Below are 14399 nucleotides of genomic sequence, written 5' to 3'. Positions count from 1 at the left end.
TGCCGAGCTTAGAAGAGAAGAATTCTCCCCACAGTTCGATGGTGGGGAGAACGCCGAGGAAACCTTCACATAGAGTGGCGAAGGCGGAGAGCAACACCACCGTATTCGGAGTGAGGTGGTGCGGTTGAAGGCTGTGGAACTCCAAGAACGAGCGGAAGAAGCCGCTCGCCGTTAGCCCCAGGCCGAGCATGAGGTGCGAGCGGAAGATGACCCGCTCGCCCTCCTCCGGCGTCGGCCGGATCTCCCCCTCCGGTGCGGCGCGGGCGTGCACGAGGTCCACGCTGGGGAGACGGCGTGTCCGGCGGAGGAACTCGATGTGTTCCTCTTCTACCTCTGAGCCGTCCCACACGCCGGAGCGCACGACGGGGGCCGCGGCGGAGGAAGAGCTCATCGCCGTGGTGTGGAGTGCTCTTGCTCAACGGCGGAGGCAGGAGGGAGAGAAGGCAAGATGAGGCGGGGGAGCGGGGAAGAAGGGCGCGCGTGCTGTGCCGCTCTGCTCCCCCCGCCTACTTATAGCCCTATGGGCTGAGAAGCCGAGGGGGCGGGCGTGGGATTAACTGCGCACGATGCCCCATGCCGCCCCACGATTTACCCCCTGAAGTTACTGTGTGCAGTAACGATGTGGGAAAACCAACCGTCCACGACCGCAACGGATCCGTTCGTATGCCGAGGCACGGTAGTGGCGGGCCCCGCCTGACGGCCCGTCCCGTCGCGTGCGTGGGCAGGCGGACTGTCCTCTCCACATGGCGCCACGCGATAGGACCGCCCTGATGGCTGCGGGGAAGCGTATCAGGCATGCCGCCTGGTTTCCCGCCGCGACTTTCGAGCTGCGGCTCTTCGCTAAAAAAATCCGACTCTCAACAGTCGGCCCAAGGGAAGACGGCAGCCGAGTTCAGAGTCCACTCCTGGAAGGTTGAAACTGTTAAAGCCCCACAATGCGCCACGGGTAGGCTAACCTGGGTCCCAGGACCTTTCAAGACATCGGGGCAGGCCGCGCCCCTCAAGCCGAGTCCCATGAGCGACTCCAAGACAAGCCGAGTCCCAGATGGCGACTCCAAGCAAGCGACCTCCAGAGAGGCCGACTATGGAGAGTCGGCCCATGACTCCTCCATCATCTCGAAGTACGATGAGGGGTACGGTCACGGCGTGGCCATTCCCCCTGCCTACGAAGGGCCAGCATGGCTACAGTGAGCCGTATTGCTAGAAGATCTCCGGCGAGGCGCGACACTGTTGCCATGCCTGCCCTGACCTCAGCCACAGTGCACAGCACACTGTGACCACGACGCCGGCCTGTACGACCCGAAGGCGGCGGGGCCGCCTGTCAGTGGGTGGGCCTAAGGCGGCCTAAGCACCCCGAAGACGGACCTGTGGGAGTCGGCCTCCCTGGAGTCGGCCGACTCCTCCCCAGGGCCCCACGAGCCATTAACCAGATAAGATGGGGAATGGCGACCGTGATCGCTTGATAGACGGGGGCACTGTTGCCACGACCCAATGACCGAGCCAGCGTCATCAGGAGTGCCGCTACAGTATCAAGCTTGTCCGCGGGACCCGCCAGTCGGCGGGCCCCAGAAGCCGACGGGGAGGACGGCGGCCTGAGAGACAGACGGCTAGGACCCGCGCCCAGCCGGATTACTATTGTACCCCCCGGGGGTAGGCCTATATAAACCCCCCGGGGCACCCATGCAAAGGGTTCGGACCTAGATAGAGATAGACCAGATAGCTCAGGGAGGAGAGAGCTAGCCTTGCCCTCTCCTGCCTCCCGAAACAGCTCCAGGAGCACCATTGTAGTGACTTTGCCTTAGTGATCATGCGGAGACCCCGCAGAGCAGCAGTAGGGGTGTTATCTCCTAGGAGAGCCTTGAAGCTGGGTAAGTTCCGCCGGCGTGCATGTCTTCGCCTCATCCCACTTCCAGGCACCGGTGACGTTCTACTCGCTCCCACCATGATAAGCCATCCTTTGGCATATGTCGTATCCAACCCCCGACAACTGTGATGTAGGTTGCATCTTGCATTGTCTTCTAGCTTGTACTGCTTCTAATTTCTTAAAATGGCACTTACGACGAGACACTTTTTACCTGATAGAGTGATATTGGTTGCGTGTTCATATGGTGCCTAGCTTTCATTTCTTATAATTTTGTTGAAATGCCTTCCGCTTACTGTTTTTTCATACATATTCCATCCTCCTATTGTACGTGTGAATATGAAACGCTGTCTTTTTTTGTATATATTCCATCCGCCAATCCTGCGCTTGCCTTACATCAAAGTAGTGTTCGTCTGTATCATGCATCAACCAGTTATGCAGAGCTAATTTTATTCATCTTCTTGTGGTTTTGACTTCATAAGGCAATATCAGAAAATAGGAAGGAAAAGAGTAAGTTAGGGGATGTTGGTGGTCCTCCACATTGACGCAAACAGAGACTCTCTAGATTTTCCACTGCTACTGCTAATGAAGTTGAAGTCCCAAGTCTACATGATGAGTTCATCTCCCGTACTCCACCATCGCAGGTGCTTGCTCTAAGTTGACAGTGTGATAACTGATTTCATGTTGCCTATGTTGTCTAGCCTGTATTTCTTCTATTTTGATTAGATTGCACCTGCCGAGTTTATACGTTATACATGTGCATACACTACTAGGGAAAAGCCTATACACAGAAAGTTACTAGTAGCGAGGGTTAAAAACCCTCGCTACTACTACTTAACAGTAGCGCAGGTTTTTAAACCTCGCTACTACTAAGTTGATAGCAGTAGCGCGGGTTTTTAACCCTCGCTACTACTAAGCGGTCTCTACCGTGCCCCCCGGGACATGCCATAGTAGTAGCGCGGGTTTTTAAAACCTCGCTACTACTAAGTTTGATAGCAGTAGCATTGGTTTTTAGCCCTCGCTACTAGTAAGTGGTGCCATAGTAGTAGCGAGGGGGTAAAAAACCGCGCTACTACTAAAGGTCCCATTTTCAAACTCTACACCCCCCCCCCCCCCGGGGGGATCGCCTTTTCAGTTTTAAAACAAATAAAAGAAAATGATGAAAATGTCCAAAAATAAAAGAAAATAAGTTTCCCATGTGATATGTGGTCTAGTTGCTGGGAAAATTTGCAAATATGAATTTCGACTTTATTTGCAAAATCTCTCGAGAATTTGTAAAAATGGGCATAACTTTTGCATACTAACTCGGATGAAAAAGTTTTTTATATGAAAAAGCATCTACTCGAAAAGTTACATCCAAATTTAACCGGGGGAACCCCGTTAAACATTATCAAAATCCTCAAAAACCTAACAGAAAAAAGTTACGGGGCTTTTAAGATATAGAGTGGAAAAAATAAAAAAAAATTCAAACTGTGTGGTCAAATTGTGGTCAAACAATGGTCAAACTAATTATTCTAGAATTTTAGTGTTACTAAATAATTACTTTAGTTTTTTTGAATTTTGGTCAAATCTGGTCAAACAATGGCCAAACTGTGGTCAAACTGTGGTCAAACTAATTATTCAAGAAATATTAGTGTTGCTAATTTTTTAGATCGATAGTTTCAAACTCAAATAGTGAAATGTGTGACTTCATGCTCAAGCTAAATTCCTGAGGTTAATAGGATTGACATTTTACTATTGTTAGGAAAACAATAAGTGCATACTTGGAAACGAGGGAGAATAGAACCCGGAAGTTAAGCGTGCTTAGGCTGGAGTAGTGCGAGGATGGGTGACCATCCGGGAAGTTAGATGATTTGGAATGATGAGGGGTGATTAGAGATTAAATTGAGCAGCGATGAGGGGTGATAGAGATTTGAGGTTAAAATACGCGCTGCTGCTAGGCTTTTCCCTAGTAGTGATATGACATGGCTTTCTGTGTCTAGAATACACTGCATCTATCTATCATACCATGTTCTTACATCAAAGTACTACTGTTATGTATCCCGCATCAGTCACTCATGATTGGACGCTTTTAACATGGCAGTTTGATAGTGGTTGCATCTTGCATTGATTTCTATGTTGTACTGCTTCTAATTTTTCGAATTGCCACTTATGACAAGACACTTTTAACTTGGCAGAGTAATATTGGTTGCATCTTTCATATGGTGTCTAGCTTGCATTACTTCTATTTTCTTGAAAATACTTCTGCTTAGTTTGCACATCGTAGCTGTGAATATGTCATGCCATCCTGTTTTTCTTACATATTCCATCCTCATACGGTTGTCTTGCATCAAATTATTGCTTGTCTGTATCATGCATCAATGAGTTCTGAAGAGTGATTTTATTCTTTTGTGTTGTGGGTACATCTTGACATTGCAAAGTCAAAAAAGAGCAAGGAAAATAATATAGTAGGGAGTGTTGTTACTCATCGGGTGAAACGAAAAAGGATCTGCCGTCGAGATTCTGCTGGTACTTATAGTGCAGTAGAAGGTCCAAGTCCACCGGCTAAATCTACAAACACAGTATCACCTGCTCCACCAGCTGTAGCATCCGCTTCAATTGTACCAGCATCTCAACCAGCTTCTCGTTCGTTTGCTCCAGAACTGGCCAGTTCCCAAGCTGCCTTCACACCTAACACTACTTCTGAAGCACTGCTGACACAACAGGACTTGGCAAGATCAGATGAACCTCATGAGCATCAACACCAAGATGGTACTTGACTGAGTCAAGTTGCAGTTGCATGCTCCTTTATATGTACTCTCACAGTTTGATGTACACTAACACTTTCCATATTCGTTGTTGAACTAGCACCATGGCGCAAGCGGAAACAGACATCAGGGATAATGCTTGACAGATTAACAAAATCTAAAGGAGGAAGAATAGAGATCCATTTTGAGGCAGGTTTAAGAAGGCCACGCGACGCTATAGTCAGCCAAGTTAGTATCAGAGGCAGCCGTTGCCGTTAGGTGTCATGCACGTATCCTCCCAACATGGATCCAGTACAGGAATGAGAAAGACAATACCCAGTTTAACACCTTCCTTGACCATTTATCCGTAAGTAATGTTATTCATCGCAATTAGTAATATTGTCTTGCTCTGTCCCATACTTTCTAGCTTCCTCCTAATAAGACTCACATTCTTTTTTCAACAGATGAGGTTCAAGTTGGATCCGAAAGATGATGCAACTAAACAGGCATGCAATCATGTTTTTCAGTCTGCTCTGCGACAGTATCGGTACCACCTTAGAAAATCTCACTTGATGAAGACTGGGCAACCCTCATTAAACACTGGTTGAACAGCCACAACCACCTGAAGGTGACAAGGCTACGATAGGCACAATGGCACCTCTTGCTGCAGTGCGTCAGTATCTCTCCACTAACAGTGCAAAAAGCACCTTCCTGCGTAATTCTGGGTTGGTTGTCAAGGTAACCTCGTCCAAATCGCCTTCTGAACAAAATCTTCCTGCTAGACAGAGTGATATATCTGTGCTCCAGACACAAGTCCAATCCCTAATGGACGTTGTTTTGGAAACAAGAATAGTGGTTGAGATATGTCGTCAAGATATGAATGGTTTTGAAACCAGACTATCAGGCATTCGCTTCGTTGTTCAAGAGCAATGGCGGAAAAAGGTGGAGATCGTGCTGCTCCATCAGATTCTACGGCCTGAAACATTAGCACTCAGGTCAAATGATCTGTGCTTCTATACATCTGATGGTGCTTTTATCTGGAAGGACTATAAACTTTATGCCAACATGCCTTTTGTTGTATGGTTGGAATTTATTTTGTTGTGATACAACATTTATGATGCTGCCATAGGCTGCAGTAATTACGACGCTATTTTTGTATAGTGTAGGTTTATCTTAGTAATGTATTCGGCTGAAAGCTTCATAGGAGCCCAACATGCCAACATTCATCGGGCCCATTCCAATTGGGCTAAAACCGATTACGGGCCGAAATTGGCATGTAGCCCACTAAAAATATCTGGGCCTAAATTAGCATAAGCTTTCATATTTTTCGGGTCAGCTTGTGCCCGTAGTGGACCTTTAACAAGCCTAAACATAATTTGGGACCTCAGTAAAATTAGGCCGTTTACAGGTGTAAATATCTCGAGCCCATAAAAAACATGGGCCTTTAATAGACCGAAAGTGAGATTGGGCCCTGATTGTGCCAAATAACCCACTGGACTTAGCAGGCCGAAATGGTGGCCCATTTACGATGCGGATCTTTGACAGGCCGAAATTCGGACGGGCCATAAATGCGCCGACCTAATACACGGGCCTTTAACAGGCCGGAACTTCGGTCGGGCTAGATTATCGTCATTTTTATATGGGCCGTTAATGGGCCCGATATGACGTTGGGCCACATATGGCCCATGGTTTACGTCCGACGTTAACAGGCCGGAAATGACAACATGTCGAAAGTGGCCCAAATCTATAGTGGGCCTCTAACAAGCCGAATGTCAGACATGGCCGAATATGACCCAAATCCTTTACGGTCATTTATGTGCCGAAAATTTTGATGGCCTGTAAATGGGCCCAAATGAAGCCGGACCTTTAACAGGCCGGAAATACACCGGGCCGTAATTCGGCCCAATTACTTAGCGGACAGTTAACGGACCAGAAGTGACCATGGGCCGCATTGATGACAAGTTTAGGACAGGCCGTTGATGGGCCGATTTGACAGAGAATGTTGGGCCTTTAGCTGGGCCGGCCCATTATGGTCTGCAGAAATCTTGTGGGCCTTTAGCTGGGCCGACCCATTGTGGTCCGCAAAATCTTGTGGGCCTTTAGCTGGGCCGGCCCATTATGGTATGCAAATTCGTGTGGGCCTTTAGCTGGGCCAGGCCATTATGGTCTGCTAAATTTTGTGGGTCTTTAGCTGGGCCTGCCCATTATGGCCCGCTAAATCTTATGGGCCTTTGGTTGGGCCGGCCCATTTAAACTTTGTGGGCCACTTTTGGTCCGGTCCACGTGTCAACATATCATAGGCCTTCTCGACCATTGGATGAGTGACACCTGTGCCAACACGGAGCTGACGCGTGGATCTGTCAGCCAATGAGAATTTTACACGTGGAAAATCGGCATTGGTCGTGGTAGTTAACGGGTTATCGGATCCAAAATCCGACCCGATAGCTTAACGACGTTCTGTTACGGTGGATGCCACGTGTCAGTCACCCTTGACGAAAGCACTTCTGTGACATGCGATTTATCGTCATGGAAGTGGACACTTCCGTGATGATAATTTCGGTAATGTCATGGAACACTTCTACGACAGCACAGGTATGACTATCTTGATTCTGTCATAAATTTGTCATGGATGTACATGCATGACAGAAAACGCGACCTACTGTGACAAACAAGTATCATCACGGAAGTGTATTTTTTTGTAGTGTCACCTAACAGTGCATCAAGGACATAATTTTTCTGTGCAGCAATGAGGATAATCCTCAAGTTATCGACCCAGTCCGTGTAGTTGCTACCATCGTCTTTCAACTTAGCTTTCTCTAGGAACTTATAAAAATTCAGGGGAACAGTAGCATGGACCATTGATCTACAACATAGATATGCAAATACTATCAGTACTAAGTTCAGGATAAATTAATTCAATTAATCAAATTACTTAAGAACCCCTGATACGTCTCCAATGTATCTATAATTTTTGATTGTTGCATGCTATTATATTATCTGTTTGGATGTTTTATATGAATTAATATGCTATTTTATATTATTTTGGGGACTAACCTACTAACCTAGAACCTAGTGCTAGTTCCTGTTTTTCCTTGTTTTTGAGTTTCGCAGAAAAGGAATGCCAAATGGAGTCCAAATGGAATGAAACCTTCGCGATGATTTTTCTTGGACCATAAGAAAACTAGGAGACTTGGAGATGAAGTCGGAGGAGCCACGAGGCGGCCATAAGGACGGAGGGTGCGCCCAAGGGGGTAGGGTGTTGGTGTCAAAACCGGCGAATCTCGGGTAGGGCCCAAGCTCTATGTCTGAGGACCAATGGTAACTATGGACAAAGGACACCGTGTTTACCCAGGTTCGGGCCCTCTTAATGGAGGTAAAACCCTACTCCTGCTTGATTATACTCTAAGTTTATAGGGGTTACAAGAGTTGATCTACCATGAGATTGAATTGGCTAACCCTAGATTAGTTAGCCTAGCAATGTTGTGATCCTGCCTCCTATCTACCCTCCGGTTTATATAGACACCGGAGGGGCTTAGGGTTGTACAACAGTCGGTTTTACAAAAAAGGAATAACATATCCAGACACCTATACTTGCCATCCACGCATACGGGAGTCCCCACCAGACACAAAAGGTGATCTTCTCCTTGTATCTTGATGGCCCATCAGTCCAGCCCGCATCCAATAGACCGGACACGAGGACCCCCTAGTCCAGGACTCCCACAGTATCCCATGAACCAGTCTTCAATGATGATATATTGAATGTTCAGATTGTCTTCGGCATTGCAAGGCGGGTTCCCTGAAGAATATACATGACTTTCCTCTGTAAAAGAATTGTATCTAGCTTTTCATAATGAACACAACCCTTATCCACGAAGGCAGGATATATATAAAAAATAAGAATAATGTCTTTTACTGACAACTTTTTCGGTGAAGCGTCAGACTTGACCCTTCGACATTTTGAACCGTTTTCCCATCCCGCCTTCTGTGTTTCGAGGCCACACCCCATTGGCACATCCAGTCAAACAGAGATTGTGCCCACTTAATATGGGATTGCACATCAATAATATTTGGGTAATCCAACCATTTGCGATGCACGCCTTCATTGGGAATAGGCGAGATTCAAGGCACGAACGGGGGGCTGTTGACATTTTTACTGCTTATAAGAGGCAATGGATCTTTTATTTCTCCCCCACACCTTCACATCTCCTCAGCCTTCCAATCTCCCAAGCTCTCTGTGCCCACAAAGTCTCCGTCTTTCTCACCACCACCACCTCCTCCGACCATGGCCGGAGCTGGCTTCAAAGGCAAGTGGGAGGCCTCCTCCGTGACGGAGAAGGAGATAAAAGATCTCCGGAGTGCGGGGTACCTCACCACTGTTATCAAGCACAGGCTTCCCCCCGAAGGTCAAGTTGTTCCCACTCTGGAGCCCGGCAAATGGGCCGTCTTCCTTCCCCATGATCTTAGAGGGTTAGGTTTTCCACTCCACCCATTCGTCCGCGGACTCATGTACTACTATGGGCTAGATTTCCATGACCTAGCCCCGAACTCTTTCCTCCACATCTCGATGTTCATCGCCGTGCGTGAGGCTCTCCTCCGCGTCCACCCACACTTCGGCCTATAGCTCAAGGTCTTCAACATGAAGCCGAAGGTGGTCGATGGGAAGCACGCAGACTGTGGCAAAGCTATGACTAGAAAGCTTCCGGAGACCACATGGCCCAAGGGGGCCTTTGTGGAGACTGTGAAGATCTGGCAACAGGAGTGATTCTACATCATCGAGCCGCGCCGCACTAAGTGGGAGGCCATTCCAGAGTTCAGATCCGGACCCCCTGTCGGGGGTTGGGTGCGACATATGCCAAAGGATGGCTTATCATGATGGGAGCGAGTAGAACATCACCGGTGCCTAGAAGCGGGATGAGGCGTAGACACGAACCCCGACACACTTTACCCAGGTTCGAGGCTCTCCTAGGAGATAACACCCCTAGTCCTGCTCTGCGGGGTCTCCACATGATCACTAAGGCACTAGCGAGTACAAAGGTGCTCCTTGAGCTGTATGCTAGAGGCAGATGGAGGCAGGGCTAGCTTTCTTCTTCCTCTAGATGTGAGGCTACTTCTAATAGGTTGGGACCCTTTGCATGGGTGCCCTGGGGGGTTTATATAGGCCTACCCCCCAGGGGTACAATGGTAATCTGGCCGGGTGCCAGACCCGGCTGTCGGCGTCTCTGGTCGCCGGCTTCTCCGCCGGTAGCTGGGGCCCGCCGCCTGGTGGGCCCCGCTGACTGGTCTGGTATAGAGCCGACAGGCCTCCTCCTCCGCTGGCGGGTCTGGTTGGTGGCTGATCACTATAGCCGTGATGCGAATGACGCGGTATAGGTCAGGGGAGCGTGGCCACAGTCCCGCCGCCTGGTGGGAGATCACTTTAGCCACACCATGCCCCATCTGGTTAATGGTGCACGAGCCTCGAGGGAGGAACCGTCCGCCTGCTGGAAGCCGACCTCCTTTAGGTCCGGCTAGTCTGGCTTCCACCGTCTTCCGAGCCCTCACTACTTGGTAGGGCCCGCCGCCTACAGGCCGTACCGACAGGCCGTTGTGGGAACAGGGCCCCGCCTATCACGAATGACGTCAAGGGGGAAGTGGCAAGAGTGCCGCGTCGTGCGAAGATCTCCACCTGTACGAGGCACTATAGCCACGCCAGCCCAGGATTCGGGGGTGAGGGACTACACTTTAGCCTCACCCTGTCTTGTCCTCTTGATGAGGGGCGCAGACTCTAAGGGCGTCAGGTGGTCGCTTGCTAGAAGCCGGCCTCTGCGGAGGCCGCCTGCTAGGAGTCAACCCGTCTTGGTGCCGTCTGCTGGTGCTCGGCCGTCTTCGGGCAGCCGGTCGTTGAGCCAGCCGGCCACCAGAAGGCTGCGCTTCATTCTGAAGTCTTGTGGGGGAAAGCCGACCCAAAGTCTTGAAAGGCTCAGGGACTCGGGTTAGGCTACCCGTGGCGCATTACTCCGACAGTAGTCCTCGAAGATGGTGAGGCATCGCGGTTGACGGGCCGTGAAGCCTCAGCAGTTTCCCTTCTTGCCGTGCTCTGATCAAATGCTCGGTCCGCCTTGTGACGCGCCGGCTGCGGGAGCCAACTTGACAAGGCGGGCTCATTCGCCAGTTTCGAACGCCAGGGTGGGAAGCGGATGGTGTGCCTGCTAAGCTTCCCTAGGCCTGCCGCCCGCCACGAGCACGCCACTTGGCGCATGTCAGCTTGGCCAGCCTGCCACCCCACGCTCTTGATGGGACATGACAGCGGGCCGGGCCCGCCACCATCGGGCCTCGGCACGCCGGCGGATCCGCTGTGGCTGAGGCAGGTGGTTGTGATTCCCGCAAGAGTTACTGTGTAGTAACTCTGCGTAGTAATCGGGGGGTCGTGGGGTCGTGGGCGCAGTTAATCCCACGATCCCATGTCCTACCCCCTCGGCTTCGTAGCCCGAGGGCTATAAGTAGGTGGAGGCAAGGGAGCGGCGGACCACGCGCGCCCTCCTATTCACTCTTTCTTCCTCCTCTCTCTGTTGTTGCTGCTCCGTGCCCACCGTAGCACCGCCGTAGCTCGCCGCTGCTAAACCTCTTCTCCCCATGCAACCCCGCTCAGACGCCATGGCGCACGAGAAGGGAGGAGATTGGGACGGCTCGGTGGTGATCGAAGATCACCTCACCTTTTTCTGGGCCACGCGCCAGGTGCCCAATGCAGCCTTCATCAAGGTGCGGGTGCCGCCACGGGAAGAGATCTCGCCGGCGCCAAAGGGGGACAAGCGGGTCGTCTTCCGCTCGCATTTCCTCTGTGGCTTTGGCCTCCCGGTGAGCGGGTTCCTCTGCTCGTTCATGGACTTCTGCCGCATCTAGCCGCACCACTTGACGCCCAACACCATGACACTGCTGTCCGCCTTCGTCATGGCGTGTGAGGGCTACCTTGGCATCCTCCCCACCATCGAGCTGTGGGGGGCTTTCTTCTACGCCAAGCTAGGCACCTCCGCCAAGGAGACGGCGGTGAAATGCGGCGCCTTCGTCACTTTGCACCGGCCGTCGAAGAAGAATGCCTTCCCGGTCATCAAGGTGTCACAGTCGGTGAAACTGTGGCAGCAATCATAGTTCTAGGTGGAGAACGTCGACTATCGGTGTCAAAACCGGCGGATCTCGGGTAGGGGGTCCCGAACTGTGGGTCTAAGGCTAATGGTAACAGGAGACTGGGGACACGATGTTTATCCAGGTTCGGGCCCTCTCGTTGCAGGTAATACCCTACTTCCTGATTGATTGATCTTGATGATATGAGTATTACAAGAGTTGATCTACCACGAGATCGTAGAGGCTAAACCCTAGAAGCAAGCCTATGATTATGATTGTTCTTGTCCTACGGACTAAACCCTCTGGTTTATATAGACACCGGAGGGGGCTGGGGTTACCCAGAGTCGGTTACAGGGAAGGAGATCTATCATTAGAATCGCCAAGTTTGCCTTCCATGCAAAGGAGAGTCCCATCCGGACACGGGAGGAAGGCTTCAATCTTGTATCTTCATACTCCAACAGTCCGGCCAAAGTATATAGTCCGGCTGTCCGGATACCCCCTTATCCAGGACTCCCTCAGTAGCCCCCCGAACCAGGCTTCAATGACGATGAGTCCGGCGTGCAGATTGTCTTCGGCATTGCAAGGCGGGTTCTTCTCCAAATCCAGAGTACCTGTCGTAGCGGACAGTGTCCGGCTTCCCATTAATGTCATACTCCTCGGCCTCGGTGCTTCAATAATGGCCATCTCCACGTGTCGAGCGAATACGAGGAGCCGGGATTTTCCACCATGACCCCGTTAGCGAGCTGTCTATTTGAAGAGACGGGGATCCTCAAATCCAAATCACACCGTCTTCTCCCGAGCAAGCATTCCGTAGAGCACGGACAGAAAAGACCATCCCATCATGGCCGGTCGCCGCAGCTCCTCCACTCGCTCCCTTAGCTCGAAGCCAGGGGATTGGGAGAAGTGTTCCGTCCCTCAGAGTCACTTAGTAGAGCTGCAGACCCAAGGGTTCCTTCCACCCGCATACATGGTCCCCGTTCGATCCGGACTAGCCACCTATAATGGCGGGGAGCAAGCGGAGAAATTTCCTAACCCATCTCAGGGGGAGCGGGTATGCTTTGTCCCGTATCTGCTAAGAGGAGTCGAGTTTCCAATCCACCCATTCCTCCATGGGCTCCTATAGTTCTACGGCCTCCAGCTGCATAACTTTACCCCCGCCTCCATACTGCACATCGCGGGTTACGTTGCCCTCTGCGAGCTATTTCTGGGTTGTGAAGCCCATTTCGAGTTATGGAAGAGGTTATTTTGCCTCGTCCCTCATAACCAGGAGGGATCTATATATCAAGTGGGCTGGGCCGAAATATGGCGCATTGCCCAAACCGGATACTTGTCCGATACTCCAAGGAAGGCGTCCAAAGACTGGCCTTCAGAGTGGTTTTATGTTGATGACTTTCCCCTTTTGGATCCAGTCCGGACAGGCCTTCTCGAGTTCACCAATACTCCACTAAAGAAACGCCAAAGTTGGCACCCCCGGAGCCCCCAGGAGGAGGACAACAGAGAAGTTTTCTATCTGATGAGCAGGATAAAAATCTTGGCCAAATCAGGACTGACAATAACCGAAGTAATGTCAATATGCATAATATGGGGACTTCAGCCACTTCAATATAGGGGAAAACCCATGTGGCACTTCAATGGAGAAGACAATGCCTCCCGCTGCGGTCGTAAAGGTCCGGACTCCGCCACCGCTCTAGCGAAAATATTGTCTGACTTGTATAAAGGAGAAGAGGAGGAGTTCCTCCGCATTAAACCGCGGGATGGATTTTCCATGTACAACCCCCCAAGTTGGGTAAGCGGTCATCCCTTACTCGACTCTGTCCATTCTTGCCTCCTTCGTCACAATCATTTACCTTGCTATTTCAAAGTAGGAACTAAAAAAGGCCGTGAAAGAATTCAACAACCCATCTCCGCAGCCAGAGGATCATGGTCGGGCCCTCGACCCCGGACTCGAAGAAGATCCGGACATATCCAGGGAGTTTGTCAATGGGACATTCTACCAGGCAAGCTGTGACGGCTCTTTAGTGGCCATCATCGCAGATTATCCCGGACTGCTCCCTGTGTCGCATGTAAGTAAAGCCGGGGTCCTAACTTCTGAAAAGGATTTCTTTGTTATGCCATACCTTATGCACACATGTTGCATCTTTATAGAAATGGCCATCTGGACGCCGTGCGGAACCCGTGGGGGCTCATCAGCAAGGGGCGCCCGGACAAGGCAGGCTTAAAAGGAAGGTAGTTAGGGTTGAGACGCTGGCTCAGAGGTACAAATTAAACTTGCTCCGTGATTATCTTCGCCGAGATATGACAGTCTTAATTATGTCCTTGCAGAAAGAGTAGTCACCGGACTATACCCGGGGACCCTGCCGACCACGCCTCAAGCAGCCAGATTCCTGAACCGGACTCATGGGCGGAGGCTGATTTGGGGACAACACCGAACTGTCCTCATGCAGAGGATACAGATAGGCTTTTCGCCACAAATTGTGAAGTGGAGAGCGCCATGAATCACCGGCGCCGACGGGCCGTACTGCATGGTGGTATTTTTTCCGAAGAGGCGATTAATGCCTTCAACTCCGGAGATGCATATATCCGCGCTGCTCAAGATGGACTTGTCAGAGCAATGGACCAGTATGTGAAGGATATTCGGGTAAGAAAATTTGATAAGTATGTGTAGCAGTAGCCCCTGAGACATGAAATAGTTGGCACAACTAATTTAAGGATCA

This window comes from Triticum aestivum, chromosome 2B (genome assembly GCF_018294505.1).
Source record: "Triticum aestivum cultivar Chinese Spring chromosome 2B, IWGSC CS RefSeq v2.1, whole genome shotgun sequence".
Classification (NCBI taxonomy): domain Eukaryota; kingdom Viridiplantae; phylum Streptophyta; class Magnoliopsida; order Poales; family Poaceae; genus Triticum; species Triticum aestivum.
The sequence above is the reverse complement of the archived record's forward strand: the minus strand, read 5'-3'. Positions refer to the sequence as shown.